General features: G+C 37.4%; 1 protein-coding gene across 1 annotated transcript in view; it reads right to left on the reverse strand.

The window, feature by feature from the left end:
- LOC129256835 (large ribosomal subunit protein bL9m-like) overlaps nt 1-16,068 on the reverse strand; it is a 56,284-nt gene extending 40,216 nt beyond the window's left edge. Inside the window, exons 1-2 of the mRNA XM_064097542.1 lie at nt 15,943-16,068; nt 15,127-15,161 (exon numbers count right to left, since the gene is read on the reverse strand). The gene's annotated coding sequence lies outside the window, so the exon portion shown is untranslated. The remainder of the gene's footprint in view (nt 1-15,126; nt 15,162-15,942) is intronic.
- Between the last annotated feature and the right edge of the window lie 968 nt (nt 16,069-17,036).

Raw genomic sequence — 17,036 nt, forward strand, 5'->3', positions numbered from 1 at the left:
CAAAAAATAAGAGAGAAAAGGAAGAGGAATAAGACGTTGGGATGAGCAAGAGAGAGAAAGGAAAAGGAAAAGGGGAAGAAATGAGGTCAAAAAATTAGAGCAGATCGACGAGGTAGGAGAAAAAGAAATGGAGGGGGAGAAATAAGATTGTGGGGATGAGCAGGTGAGAGGAAGAAGGAAAACAGAAATATATTAAAGAGGAACGAAATAAAAAAGAAGAGGAATAAGGCGGTGGGTGAGGGAGGGAGAAAACAAAGAAGGAAAGAAGAAAGAAAACCGGCAAAAAGAGAGAAGATCGAAGGGTGAGAAGAACGAAAACAGAATTATAACAAGTGGAACGCCTCTGGCAGTCTCGCCTGCATTACGCAATCTAATATAGCAGCAGTGCTAAATTTGAAAACTACTATAAAATAATCATTCACAAAAACATCATTCATATAATGACATAATACCACGTTCATTGACCATAAATGACATTTGAACGGAGACTTAAGACTGTCAACTACACCCATGTCCACATTTCATTCACTCTATCCATAAACTTTCAAAGTCATGATGGCACTTCAACAATTACCCCAACATGGCCTAAGTTTATTGACCTTAACTGACCTTTGACTTGGTTTTGTGACCTGAAACTCACAGGGGATGTTCAGTGATGCTTGATTACTCTTATATCCCAAGTTTTATGAACTAGATCCATAAACTTTCACAGTTAGGATGGTAATTCAACAAATACCCCCAACACGGCCAAAGTTCAATGACCTTTGACCATGGTCATGTGACCTGAAACTCGTACAGGATGTTCAGTGATACTTGATTACTCTTTTGTCCAAGTTTTATGAACTAGATCCATAAACTTTCAGAGCTAGGATGGTAATTTAACATATACCCCCAACACGGCCAAAGTTCATTGACCTTAAATGACCATTGACCATGGTCATGTGACCTGAAACTCGCACAGGATATTCAGTGGTACTTGATTAACCTAATGTCTAAGATTCATGAACTAAATCCATAAATTTTCAAAGTTATGATGGTAATTCAACAAATACCCCCAACTTGGCCAAAGTTCATTGACCCTAAATGACCTTTGACCTTGGTCATGTGACCTGAAAATCAGGCAGGATGTTCACTAATACTTTATTAACCTTATGTCCAAGTTTCATGGACTAGATCCATAAATTTTCAAAGTTATGATAGTAATTCAACAAATACCCCCAACTTGACCAAAGTTCATTGACCCTAAATGACCTTTGACCTTGGTCACGTGACCTGAAACTCGAGCAGGATGTTCACTAATACTTGATTAACCTTATGCCCAAGTTTCATGAACTAGGTCCATATACTTTCTAAGTTATGATGTCATTTCTAAAACTTAACCTTCGGTTAAGATTTTGAAAATAATTTTCCCAACATGGTCTAAGTTCATTGACCCTAAATGACCTTTGACCTTGGTCATGTGACCTGAAATTCAGGCAGGATGTTCAGTAATACTTGATTAACCTTATGTCCAAGTTTCATGAACTAGGTCCATATACTTTCTAAGTTATGATGTCATTTAAAAAACTTAACCTTAGGTTAAGATTTGATGTTGACGCCGCCGCCGCCGCCGTCGGAAAAGCGGCGCCTATAGTCTCGCTCTGCTATGCAGGCGGGGCAAAAATAGAAACGAAAAGGGGGAAAATGTTGAAAAATGTAAAGGGTGAACAAAGGGGAGAGAGAAGAAGGAAAGGAGGAGAAAATAATCGACATAGAAAAAAGAGAAGATCGAAAGGGAACAAGAACGGAAAACAAAAGAGGAATTAACGAATTAGAATTAAAGAAGTGAAAGGGGTTGAGGAAGAACAAGAGGGAGATTTAGAAAGAAGAGACCGAATGGCCTGAATGAGAAGAGCAAATGAAAAGGGGGAGAGGGGAAGAAAGGAAGAAATAAAACACAAGAAAGACGAAAGAAGAACTGAAGGTAAGAGAATAACAGAGAGGGAAAGAGAGAATAGATCTGGACAAAGTCGAAGGGGACAACATGACAATGACTTGTAGGTTAATGTTAATTTCAATAGGTGTATTTTAAATGACTAATATTTTCAATCAATATCGTAAGACCCGTATACCATTATCAAAAAATAAAAAATGCAGGCCTACTGCATGGTCCTTTCAGGCCATATTTCATTGGTCAAAGTCAGGGGCGGATCCAGGATTTTCCCAAAAAAGGTTTTCAAGCATAAATTAAGGATATTTCGTACCCGCCAAAAAATTGACAAGCAAAAACAAGAATAGGTCTTCAATTTCAAAAGGGGGGTACATCCCGGGGTATATCTCGGCTTCAATGGCATTTTGACATTACAAATTTTTAATTTTTCTTCTCAAGGGGGGGACGTGCCCCCCTGGATCCGCGCCTTGTCGAAGTTGATAATTATTCTACTGTCTCTAACTTCCTGTTATTTCTGACAGTTATTTCTTTCTCTATCGTTCATTCAAACATGATAAAAAATTGAAGGCAAAAATAATTGGAAATAATGAAGCCCACCAAGCTTTCATGATAAACTTTTTTTCTTTTGTTAATGATACTGCAGATCCATTAACCCACATTCGCGAACATACAATACTTTTATGGATTTTAAACCATTTCTTTTGAAAATAAAGTTTTCTATTCGAAACATCCCGATCACTTGCAAATAATAAAGAGAATCTTCAACATGTCCATTTTATGTTTCATGAAATAAATCTTCGCCAACAAACCGTGTTATGAATTTTGCGTTTACGCATGACTTTTTGCGCGATTATAGACAAGCTATACGCTCTAAATCAGGTAGGCCTATTAATCTATCGCTAACGCCCCCGCCAGGTACCAACTACCATTATCACAAAAATAACCCTTTAGAAGTTGAATCCCGTTTGTAAACTTTTGTCAAGAAGCCCCCTTTTCAATTTCAGAATACGTATTGAAAGCGATGCTTTTGATCTTTCTTTTGAAGCTCATTGAACCGATCGAGCGGCCGGTCGGACGCCGCCAGCTCATACCTGCCAACCTTTGATAATAAAAAATCAGTATCAATACTACGAGGGCACCGAGTGGGTGTCCGGCCCGTTTTAACGGTAGGCCTAGGGGCTCTTTGCATTTTCAGCATGTAAGAGTAGCGCATTTCCCTACACTTTTTAAAGCAAATATACCCTCATAATCTACCTTTATGTAATTTAATATCATTTGTCAATTAAAAGAAGGTCTTTAAATATCACTTTTGTGACAAAAAACACCCAGTTTCATGCAGGTGTGATTTGTTTTCATTTAAATCTATGAATATTTCATGTTCACCAGAGCTCTCAAAAACTTTAATTTTGAATATATTTTTGAGAGCCCTCTATTGGTGGAAAGTGAGATTGATGCAGATCTTCATCTCCACAGATTCTCTTTTTAATTAGAAAAAATTAATTTCAATAATTCAATTGAGTTATGGGCCAAGGCATAGGCCTATTTTTATGATGAATTTAGATCTAAGTTGGGCCTAACTTACTGTATGAAAAACTGACGTGCCAAAAAATCAAACATTTATCCAGCCTATATCAAGAGAAAATAAGCCAAACATTGACAATCATATTCATGTTATTTCACCGCAAAGGGGTTACTGACTAAGGACAAAACCTAAATTGGATAAGTGCTTGTTGGTATAAGAGAGCAGATTTTCGATTTTCAGCCATGACAAAAATGCGCCCGACCCGCAATGCGCACTTGCGGTGCGCCGGTGAGCTAAGACGGGGAGGCTGAGGCGCAGCAACACGGCGGGCGCCGGGAGCTTAGGCAAGCGAAGCAAGTAGATTTGGCGTTCGGCTCCGAAGGCTCAACTTGAGATCAAAATTTGATAATCTCTTTTCTTCCTCAAAAATTTGACAACTATTCAAAAAATAAAGTACAGATCAATGTTAAAATTGCGTTGGGATAGATCTAACTTAGAGTAGCGTCAGTGCGCGGCTGGCCGGGCGGCGCGGGGGTATGGTGTGCAGCCGTTCGGCAGCAGCTGCAGCATGCAGGCAGCGCAGAAGCTCAGAAATATACCACTGAAATCACCAAACACACTAGACATACACTGCACATTCACTAACTCACTCCCTCACTACAAAATCTTCCGGCGACATGGGCAAAACCTCAAATAAAAGGTGAAATTTTCTTACCTAAATCACCATATTTCGCGTCAAAAATATCACCACCGGTAATTTTTAACATCGTAGTTAGGAAATAAGGGGTCTAAAAAAGTGTATTTTTCACGGTTTTTCCGATGTTCGTGGATTATGAAAACATGTCCTCACTAAAAACTGGCACTTTCGCGAGCCGATGTCAGCCGCCATTTTTTTCCGGAAGTCAACGCTAAGTGCGGTCGTAGTGTGTACGCTCGTTATTTTCACATGCATTTACAATGGAACTGCGCACTTAGCAGTGTTTGCGCGCCGTTTAACGTCGCTCTCTAGCTCTGTGCAAAACTAGCGCATTTGCGTAGCCGTGCGCTCCAGTTGTTTATGCGTTAGTCGCATCTTGATATGAGCCGTGCATGCGTTAGTCGCATCATACAGCCGTTTCAATAATTTCAACACTATATTGATTAACCCAAAAATCGGAATTTTGGTTTTAAAATTCGGAATTCGGAATGGAAGTATAAAAATCGGTATAATTCCGCCAAAATCGGAATGGTTGGCAGGTATGCCAGCTGTACTCTAGTTTAAATGAATAGCCAATCAACAATGGCGTACGTTGCTAGGGGCGGAGCTTAGTATGAAGCGAAATTCGATCAAGTCGAGCGTGCCAAGTATCAGAAAATTTCGAACTGACCGAAAAAAACACTCGCAGAAAACTCTTTTTTTATCACTTTCCCGTCATCAAATTCACTCATTTTTTTCACAGAGTAATCATGAAACATGGAAGAATCAGAAAATGAAAAAAAAAAAAATCTTCAAAATTTCGAATTTTTTATTAGTTCGTCGAATTTCTAGGTATTTTGATTTGCGACTTCTCTCTCATTTCGGTATGGCCGATCACATATAATGTTCAAGAATCTACTTTTAAAAATATAGAGAAGCTGAATTAAGATTGTGAATTGTATTAGCGCCACCAACGACCTTCCTTTTATTTCCGTGAAAGAGACATGCGAAGCAACTTTTCAGGCCGAGGTAAGCGATTTTGCTCTTTTTTATGTGGTTTTTATATAGAAAAATATTTGTAAAGTTGAAAGTAGAACGCTTTTCACCAGAAAAAGCCCTGGTGAGTAGCGGATTGAGTTTCGGCCAACATTATTTGCGTTATGAAACGATGTGAACCGACAACTCTAAAATCCATTGCGTAAAACTCTCACGCAATCTGCGTGAGTCTCACACAATTCATCCGATTCTCACGCTCTCATGCTGATCATAGGAATTCTCACGCTGAACCCCGAAAATAGAGAAGAAAAAAGTTTATTAGCCTATATCGGATATTCAATAACATCATAACCCGGCCAGGCAAAAGTTTCAAAGTTTTTAACCACACAAGCGCAAAGCTACACTATCAATGCAAATTGGTTTCGGTTTGCCGCGCAAAGACAAGATATTGAGTTGCTATTGGCTTACTGTATCCGGCGTGTGAGAGCTGGTGCATCAAAATTTTACTATGAAGCGGGGTTTTTGTGCGAGGCACAACGAGCGATCAAGTGTCACTGCAATGCCCTGCCAAAATTGTAAAAGCTCCCTACCGTGGAACGGAGGACACCCCCCTTCCACACAATCCCCCCCTCGGGCGCTCCGCGCCCTCGGTCACTTAGCTCCCTGACCCTCCCTCGCAATGTCTCACTCCAAACTCTTCTCAAAAGTTGGCAGCCCTGCGTTGCGTTGGTTGTGCGAGGTTAGTATAGTATATTAGCTAGACCCACTCATGGGTTCAATGCATCTCGCGTGCGAAGGATTCATATGCACATGGTGCACGCGAATCTTTCACACCCTTTTTAATAAAATAACTATGCCATTACAGATTACCTACAGTTTCTAATTGTGCTATGACACTTACCGAACCATATGGATCGTTTGTTGACTTCTCTTTGCTGTTTTTTAAAGAAAAAAAAAGCATTTTCTCGTGATCTTCACGTAGATGCCGCAGGATCATCGTGGATGTAAACTTTTGCCTAAAGAGGGCGCGCGATATTATTCACAAGACGTTTGTTTACGGTTCTGTGTGTGTTCTGGAGCTTGTACTGCTAGCTGCATTTTAGACGCTCAGCATTATTTTCCTCTTTCTTTTTTTTTTTTTTTGGCTGTCAAGCGGTATACTCTATTATTGACGAGCTTTAAGACCTTTATCGCCCCCCCCCCTGACGAGCTTGAAGACCTTTTTTTTTTTTTTTTTTTTTTTTGCTTGTCAATTTATTTTCTGGTACGAAAACGTTTATTTTTGATTGAAGACCTTTTTTTTTTTGGTTTTTTGCTTGTCAATTTTTTTTTTCTGGTACGAAAATGTTTATTTTTGATTGAAGACCTTCTTTTTTTGTTTTTTTGCTTGTCAATTTTTTTTCTGGTACGAAAACGTTTATTTTTTATTGAAGACCTTTTTTTCTTGTTTTTTTGCTTGTCAATTTCTTTTCTGTTACGAAAACCTTTATTTTTGATTGAAGACCTTTTTTTTTTTTTTTTGCTTGTCAATTTTTTTGGCGGCCGATTTTGCCCCCCCCCCTGTGGAAAATCCTAGGTACGCCACTGGTTTTATGCTTTAACAGAAAACATTTTGTTTTCATTGGAAAATCTCTTTAAGTTCAAGTGCACCCCAGAAAAAATGTTTGAATAAATAGAGAATTATGAAACAAGACTATCGCTGAAAACTTCATCAAAATCGGATGTAAAATAAGAAAGTTATGACATATTAAAGTTTTGCTTATTTATCACAAAACAGTTACATGCACAATTCATTGATATCTAAATGAGAGAGTCAATAATGTCACTCACTATTTCACTTTTATTGTTCGAATTATACAATATTTCAATTCTCACGACTTTGACCAAATAGGACACTCTTTAAGTATATACATGAGATACAACCTGTTGATTTTTGGTACAATTTCCTTTTATGCGCCGACGACTTGAATCGAGAATGTTTGAGAGGAAAAATTCGCATTTCGATTGTTGTTTGCGTAATTTCCACCGCAGTATGAAGGATGACTAAGGACGGACCGAGCGAAGTAAACTGGTTGAGATTTGGAGGTAAGCGATAAAAACACTTTTATAAATAATTTAAAATTCCTTTTTAAAATGAACTTAAATCATACGATCAAGATTAACAAAGTGGACAAATATTGAAAGGTTTGGCGCAGTTTAGTCCCTCACATTCGTGTGATGAATGAAAACGTCAAAATGCACTATGAAATCACATGCGTTGTGCGAGGTTAGTATACTAACCTCGCATGTTGTGTGAGTGAGCTAGACCAAAAGCTTCAGTCTCTGTATTTTGGTTGTTCCGCTGAACTGCATCGGCTCCACTCACCCATACATGGTGAATGGGGATGATAGTAAAATGTCAGAAATTGTTGAATAAATCCCCAGAAACGACGGTTATTCCTGTCTAAGACTAAGTATTACTATTTATTAGCATACGTACATACAAACCTCACAGTCACAAGTCACATTAACCCAGGGAGCTCCGGCCCGCGCAGCGGGCCGGAGCCCAGGAGCTTACCATGTATTTTACCATACTCACGGGACTAGGGTGATTTATGGTCTAAATATTTCTTTAAATGAATTGTGAAAACAGAAATTATGCACTTACCACGATTATATGGATGAAGGTCTAACGAGTGGCAGTTTCCTGACATCTGGGCACAGACTGGAACCTCAAAAAACGAAAAGTTCTCTCCTTCTACCCCCGTCTCGATCGGCCATTTTTGTTATGAATTGTAACAAAATGGCCGATCGAGACTGGGGTAGAAGGAGAGAACTTGTCGTTTTTTTGAGGTTCCAGTTTGTGCCCAGATGTCAGGAAACTGCCACTCGTTAGACCTTCATCCATATAATCGTGGTAAGTGCATAATTTCTGTTTTCACAATTCATTTGGAGAAATATTTAGACCATAAATCACCCTAGTCCCTTGCCCCGGGGACCTCGACACGTCTTAAGACAGTGTCGAGGTCCTGAATGCTACCATTCATTATCACCGGAGTACAAAACTTCGCGATGTTTGGCATTAGAAAACCGATGATCATAATGAATTAAAAATCTAATGAGTAATATCAATCTTACCTAAACAAACTGTTCCTAAATCAGCTTACCTTTGAAATAAGAATAATGAATATAATTCCATGAAATCCTTCAAAAGAGCATCAATTTTCGGACTTTTGTTCCAATCGCGAGATCGCCATGTTTGAAGAACGTGAAAAAAAGTTTCTGCGCATGCGCATATGAATATTTATAAGTCTAAGATGACATCACTGTCTTTACAACACAGTTTAATGAATATGCATGTAAAGTCAAAACTTTCGGCAAGTCGCCTCGATTCAATTAAATCGTTATTTATACCATAGGCATATAATTAAATACCATATTTTCATTTTCATTTTATATATATATATATATATATCGGATATTCAATAACATCATAACCCGGCCAGGCAAAAGTTTCAAAGTTTTTAACCACACAAGCGCAAAGCTACACTATCAATGCAAATTGGTTTCGGTTTGCCGCGCAAAGACAAGATATTGAGTTGCTATTGGCTTACTGTATCCGGCGTGTGAGAGCTGGTGCATCAAAATTTTACTATGAAGCGGGGTTTTTGTGCGAGGCACAACGAGCGATCAAGTGTCACTGCAATGCCCTGCCAAAATTGTAAAAGCTCCCTACCGTGGAACGGAGGACACCCCCCTTCCACACAATCCCCCCCTCGGGCGCTCCGCGCCCTCGGTCACTTAGCTCCCTGACCCTCCCTCGCAATGTCTCACTCCAAACTCTTCTCAAAAGTTGGCAGCCCTGCGTTGCGTTGGTTGTGCGAGGTTAGTATAGTATATTAGCTAGACCCACTCATGGGTTCAATGCATCTCGCGTGCGAAGGATTCATATGCACATGGTGCACGCGAATCTTTCACACCCTTTTTAATAAAATAACTATGCCATTACAGATTACCTACAGTTTCTAATTGTGCTATGACACTTACCGAACCATATGGATCGTTTGTTGACTTCTCTTTGCTGTTTTTTAAAGAAAAAAAAAGCATTTTCTCGTGATCTTCACGTAGATGCCGCAGGATCATCGTGGATGTAAACTTTTGCCTAAAGAGGGCGCGCGATATTATTCACAAGACGTTTGTTTACGGTTCTGTGTGTGTTCTGGAGCTTGTACTGCTAGCTGCATTTTAGACGCTCAGCATTATTTTCCTCTTTCTTTTTTTTTTTTTTTGGCTGTCAAGCGGTATACTCTATTATTGACGAGCTTTAAGACCTTTATCGCCCCCCCCCCTGACGAGCTTGAAGACCTTTTTTTTTTTTTTTTTTTTTTTTGCTTGTCAATTTATTTTCTGGTACGAAAACGTTTATTTTTGATTGAAGACCTTTTTTTTTTGGTTTTTTGCTTGTCAATTTTTTTTTTCTGGTACGAAAATGTTTATTTTTGATTGAAGACCTTCTTTTTTTGTTTTTTTGCTTGTCAATTTTTTTTCTGGTACGAAAACGTTTATTTTTTATTGAAGACCTTTTTTTCTTGTTTTTTTGCTTGTCAATTTCTTTTCTGTTACGAAAACCTTTATTTTTGATTGAAGACCTTTTTTTTTTTTTTTTGCTTGTCAATTTTTTTGGCGGCCGATTTTGCCCCCCCCCCTGTGGAAAATCCTAGGTACGCCACTGGTTTTATGCTTTAACAGAAAACATTTTGTTTTCATTGGAAAATCTCTTTAAGTTCAAGTGCACCCCAGAAAAAATGTTTGAATAAATAGAGAATTATGAAACAAGACTATCGCTGAAAACTTCATCAAAATCGGATGTAAAATAAGAAAGTTATGACATATTAAAGTTTTGCTTATTTATCACAAAACAGTTACATGCACAATTCATTGATATCTAAATGAGAGAGTCAATAATGTCACTCACTATTTCACTTTTATTGTTCGAATTATACAATATTTCAATTCTCACGACTTTGACCAAATAGGACACTCTTTAAGTATATACATGAGATACAACCTGTTGATTTTTGGTACAATTTCCTTTTATGCGCCGACGACTTGAATCGAGAATGTTTGAGAGGAAAAATTCGCATTTCGATTGTTGTTTGCGTAATTTCCACCGCAGTATGAAGGATGACTAAGGACGGACCGAGCGAAGTAAACTGGTTGAGATTTGGAGGTAAGCGATAAAAACACTTTTATAAATAATTTAAAATTCCTTTTTAAAATGAACTTAAATCATACGATCAAGATTAACAAAGTGGACAAATATTGAAAGGTTTGGCGCAGTTTAGTCCCTCACATTCGTGTGATGAATGAAAACGTCAAAATGCACTATGAAATCACATGCGTTGTGCGAGGTTAGTATACTAACCTCGCATGTTGTGTGAGTGAGCTAGACCAAAAGCTTCAGTCTCTGTATTTTGGTTGTTCCGCTGAACTGCATCGGCTCCACTCACCCATACATGGTGAATGGGGATGATAGTAAAATGTCAGAAATTGTTGAATAAATCCCCAGAAACGACGGTTATTCCTGTCTAAGACTAAGTATTACTATTTATTAGCATACGTACATACAAACCTCACAGTCACAAGTCACATTAACCCAGGGAGCTCCGGCCCGCGCAGCGGGCCGGAGCCCAGGAGCTTACCATGTATTTTACCATACTCACGGGACTAGGGTGATTTATGGTCTAAATATTTCTTTAAATGAATTGTGAAAACAGAAATTATGCACTTACCACGATTATATGGATGAAGGTCTAACGAGTGGCAGTTTCCTGACATCTGGGCACAGACTGGAACCTCAAAAAACGAAAAGTTCTCTCCTTCTACCCCCGTCTCGATCGGCCATTTTTGTTATGAATTGTAACAAAATGGCCGATCGAGACTGGGGTAGAAGGAGAGAACTTGTCGTTTTTTTGAGGTTCCAGTTTGTGCCCAGATGTCAGGAAACTGCCACTCGTTAGACCTTCATCCATATAATCGTGGTAAGTGCATAATTTCTGTTTTCACAATTCATTTGGAGAAATATTTAGACCATAAATCACCCTAGTCCCTTGCCCCGGGGACCTCGACACGTCTTAAGACAGTGTCGAGGTCCTGAATGCTACCATTCATTATCACCGGAGTACAAAACTTCGCGATGTTTGGCATTAGAAAACCGATGATCATAATGAATTAAAAATCTAATGAGTAATATCAATCTTACCTAAACAAACTGTTCCTAAATCAGCTTACCTTTGAAATAAGAATAATGAATATAATTCCATGAAATCCTTCAAAAGAGCATCAATTTTCGGACTTTTGTTCCAATCGCGAGATCGCCATGTTTGAAGAACGTGAAAAAAAGTTTCTGCGCATGCGCATATGAATATTTATAAGTCTAAGATGACATCACTGTCTTTACAACACAGTTTAATGAATATGCATGTAAAGTCAAAACTTTCGGCAAGTCGCCTCGATTCAATTAAATCGTTATTTATACCATAGGCATATAATTAAATACCATATTTTCATTTTCATTTTAAAAAAATCTGTATTTATGAAAAAATAATTTATTTCATAGATATTTTTATTTTGTTGCATTCTGTGTTTCTATAATATATTTTTTTTAATTTTGTAATTTGTTATATCTCTCTCCTTTTCATCTTGTTTATGCTTTGTTTATGGGGGGGGGGGTAAAGCATGACTGTGTTCTCTTGGTGTGTGTGTGTGTTTTTTTATATAACTTCCTGAACAAAATAAAATTTATCAACAGTATGATTGTGTTTTATAATTATATTAAGAGATTTCTAGATCATGTAGAAATTTTTAGTCTGTATTATGATTATTCCCTTTGTGATTACGAAATATTAAAGAAATATTTACAGATTCTAATTTTACATTAAGAAAAATCAATTTACGATTTTCTTAAATACGAATTATGATTTTATAAATTTTATACATCTTTTTCACTTGTTATAACAACGAGGAAGGATTGAATATGATTTTAAAACGAAAGGAAATACTTAAAAACAATGTTGCCTCCTTTAAAAAGAAATATCAAGATATTGTAAAGAATAATTATAATAAAAAAAAAAAGAATCTGCCGCTTTGATAATCTCTAATTACCATTTGTTGTTTAATTCACCTCATGGCAGTAGCATAGGTTTTTTTAGTCACCCGCCTCCCCCCCCCCCCCCCCTCTAAAGAAAATTAATACAAAACGACCTCCAATTCTATGTTAAAGACCTTTTTTTTTTTTTTGCTTGTCAAATTCAAATTAAAAACATGGAATTCACTGCTGGATCCAGGGGGAGGCCAAAGCCGGCTCGTGCTCCCCCCTCCCCTTGAGAAGCAAAATGAAAATTTGTGATGTAAAAAATGGTGTTAAAACCGAACTGTGCCCCCTCCCCTTTGAAAGTGAAGATCTTTTTTTTTTTCTTGTCATTTTTTTTCGGGGCCGAATTATTCTTTTTTTTTTTTTGTTAACAAAAATTTATTTCTTTTTTTTTTTGGCGAGTCAATTTTTTCAGGGACGAAATTTTCTTAATTTTTGGTTGAAAAACTTTTCTTCTTTTTTTTGCTCGTCAAAGTTTTCATTGGAAAAAATGTGCCCCCCCCCCCTTGAAAATCATGGTTCCGCCACTAATTGAACTCATTTATACGAAGCGCTTACACTGTCAAAAATAATTTTAACAACGTTGTTTATTGTGTGAATTGCGCAGTATATAGTTCAAACATTTTAAACAAGTGTTTAAAGTCCTAAAAATCATGCTTTGATTATCAAATATTTGAATTTAAACTGCGTTGTTTAAGAATTTAAACACTTGTTTAAACTGTTTAAACAATTGTGTGATTCATGTCGTAAACAGCGTTTTTTTTTCAATCATTTATAACAGTGTACTTGAATGATTAGAAACTTAAATGACATGCAAAATATCAAATTAATGGCGCAAAATAGGCGAAAGGAGATTGATGACATATGAACTTCCATCTAGTAATATTGTACTTTCTTTTTTTCACATATATATTGTACGGCACAATTTTTATAACTGCCCCTTTTAAATGCTCAGGATAAGGCCGTCCGCGGCCCTAAATAAATAAGTAAAGAGCTGAAAAGCGAAAGAAGTAGCCTTTGTGGGTATGTAATTGACAGCATTGTTTTTATAAAGTTTACCGCCCTTACCTAAGGATCGGGAAAGTTGGTATACAATTTAAAGAAAAATATTACTTTGACATAGAATCTTAATACTAGTTCCGTTCCCAAATATTATTTTTTAAAACTTGATGCCGCCACGAAACACACTAGCATTAAGCCGAGATGGGAAAACGGGGTAGTATAGAAAGGTAAATAAAGGAGAAAAACAATATTATCATAATTTCCTCGCAAACTTGCGCGGAAGCAAATATTTAGAGAGAGAAAGAAAATGAGAAAGAAAATCCCGCAAAGCTATCTTTTTCGCCATTGCTTTCCCCTTCGCTCTCACCGTGTATACTGTCCTGGGGGGGGGCGTTAGGATGGGGAAGGCCACCCCACCACCTCCTTGCGACGCACTTGTTATAGAAAAAATTGAAAAGGTGCATGATAAAGCCCTAACTTTTATTGGGATGTTATGACAAAATATATCACAAAATTGGATTTCTGCATCAATTCTTCAGTGGTACAGTAGTAGAAGTATATAGATAAGCTGATTTAGTGTCACCATTATTATTAATTAATTCTTAAGTAAAAACAATTAAGATAAAGAACGAGACGTCTTTAGAAAAAAAAACGCCTCTTGGATGCCAAGAAAACAATCAGACAAGCAAGATTCGCGGCGACTTTATGCGTCCTATATAATGAGCAATTCAATTCTTTGTGATTATAGGCCTATACTTATCCCGCAGAGATTTATATACTCGATGATTGAATCTTACAGAATGCAAAAAAGATGAAAGATAACATAGTAATCTATAAACAAACATATGAATTTTAATCATATTTCATGATTCCATAATCTCCGTTCAAAAATATTACAAATTAATATTGATATAGGCATCAATAATGAAAATGGTTGTTGGATGATAATGAGATTTGCATATATTTTCATTTCATTTATTTATTTTAAATTCTCATTAAAACGTACAACATACAATTCAAATTGAAAGAAGGATGCATGCACAGTATACAAAATAAACAAAATGTAAAACATAACAAGAGAGAAAGAAAAAAATCAAAATATATGGGATTGTATGATGTCTTTAAAGGTCAAGTCCACCTCAGAACAATGTTGATTTGAATTAATAGAGAAAAATCAGACAAGCACAATGCTGAAAATTTCATCAAAATCGAATGTAAAATAAGAAAGTTATGACATTTCAAAGTTTCGCTTATTTTCAACAAAATAGTTATATGAACGAGCCAGTTACATCCAAATGAGAGAGTCGATGATGTCACTCACTCACTATTTCTTTTGTTTTTTATTGTTTGAATTATACAATTTTTCAATTTTTCAGAATTTGACGATTAGGACCTCCTTGCCTGAAGCACAAAATATTAAAATAATGGAATTCCACGATTCCACTATTTTGTTGAACATAAGCGAAACTTTAAAATGCCATAACTTTTTTATTTTACATCCGATTTTGATGAAATTTTCAGTGTTATGCTTGTTGAATTTTTCTCTTTTTATTCAAATCAAGTTTTTGTTGGGGTGGACTTGTCCTTTAAAAAAAATTCACATCACGGAGTCCTCTAGATTCTAGGCTAAGTCAGCACAGGCCTTTCAGAGGCAGGGTTCCAGAAAATAGGCATCAATATCTTAAAGAGGTGATTTGCTGATCACTCAATAATTTTGATCAACGAATAGATTCACTAGCGTACCTAATGGGGGGGGGCAGACTGCCCCCCCCCCCCCCCCTGACGAGTCACAACTCATGCAATGCAAGGGACGTAGGCCTACTCCTTTTTTTTAGAAAAAAATAATTGAAAGAATCAAATTTACTTACGGGCCAAGTTTTATGACGTATAGGTGTAATGGAAACTGTCAGTGTAAAAAAATCAAGCATTAGTCCCAAAGAAAAAGAGAAACTAAGCCAAACATTGCCATCCTTATTTTGCCACACATGTCTATTGTCTTGTCATGGAGATATAACTGAGAACAAGGTTATAATATCATAACCTTGTTCATTGAATGAGTGCATAGCCCCTTCCTTCTCTCTCTTATCTCGCCTATTAGGCCATATCTCTTTGCCTAGCCTAGGCTTGCCTTAGTATTGTGTTTCACCAACCTGGTGGACTGTACTTTAACGGATGATGATCTACCCAACATCACTCCATCCATTACGCGCATCGCTATACGTGGGCCTACGGCTACGCAAACAACGTGGGTAGACAAAAAATAACCAGAGTTTGGACTGAAATTGTGAATAAAATAAAAGTGACAAAAATATTCTGAAACCGTATATATGATTCCCAATATTTAATTAATGGAAAAAACATCCACCGCTAATCAATAGAAACTGGGAAAGATTTGACAGAGGTTTTTATCAATGGTAATCAACGGGAATTAGTGTATGGATGAATGGCGATCGAGCGTTAGCCGGTGAAAGAGCGCGGGCGCCCGATCTTGCACTTGCATGCAGTAGCCAACGCTTAACGGCGATTGCACGAACGTGATATGCAGTAAGGGTACCGCCTGATACACTGAAATCGACATTTCCCGAATTCTTCATACACGTAAAAGCAAAGTAGGATAAAGGCCACTTGTACTTGGAGAGCCGCCCAATTTCTCTAGATTAAGGTTTCAAAATAACGAAACTTACCTGTTTTTTATTCAAACTGCGAGTAGACCAGTCCTAGACCTAGGCATATGTCATGATTGAGGCTATGTAACTGTGGTTGTGGAGCTGAGCGAAGGGTCCGTCCCTGGCGCGGCCTGGCCGGCTGGGGACTGTTGAATGCGCGCGCACGACGAGATGGTTCCGGGACAGCCCGACCACCGGACAGCCCGACCCTGGACAGCCCGACCCGCTGCCCTGGACAACTCGTCCCGGTCGAGTTGTCCAGGGTTGGCTCTGAATCGGACAACTCGACCACTTGAATTCTTCTTCAACATTTCATAAAAATAAAATTTCAAACTTTACTACAAAAGTATTTTCCCGCATAATCCATGTTTCTACAATACATTCTCGACAGAAATTTCAGTGCATTCCGCTGTGGTGACCCCATTCACTAGTAGGATGGGGGATCGGGTGTCCGGACACTTTATATTTTTGAAGCCTTCTTTTTTGTCTTAAGATTACACTAAAAATATGAATTCAATAGTTGTAATCATCTTATATTTTGTTCTCTATAATATTTCATTACAGTTTGTACTAAAAATTGATGACACTTCGCTTGTAATTTTTTCCAAATGACTTTCTAAAATTGATCGTCCGGACACACAACCATCCGGACACACAACAACTGGGTATACCCCTTCCTAAAATCTGATAAATCCGTGATCAATCCGTGATAGTTTGGAGAGTCTTGAAGTAGATCTATTATCAGTCCTAATCGTTGAACCAAGGAGCTATGTATAATAGCTCCATGGTTGAACATACTATATACCAATAATATTTACACTCTAAATTACAGGGATTTAAAATTAGTCCACATGGACTGTAGTTAGGGACCAATCGAATTCCGGATTTAATTGAATCCTTCAGATTCCTTTTTTAAATCCCGAAAGATTTAAATTTAATTTGAATTTAAATCATTTGAGATTTAAATTTAAGTCTTTAGGATTAAAACAAAATCCAGAAATCGATTGGTCCCTAACTACAATCCATCTAGACTTATTTTAAATCCCTGTAATTTAGAGTGTACATGTATATATATATGCATATAGTATTCCCCAATTCACAGCTAAATCAAC

This window comes from Lytechinus pictus, chromosome 3 (assembly GCF_037042905.1).
Source record: "Lytechinus pictus isolate F3 Inbred chromosome 3, Lp3.0, whole genome shotgun sequence".
Classification (NCBI taxonomy): Eukaryota; Metazoa; Echinodermata; class Echinoidea; order Temnopleuroida; family Toxopneustidae; genus Lytechinus; species Lytechinus pictus.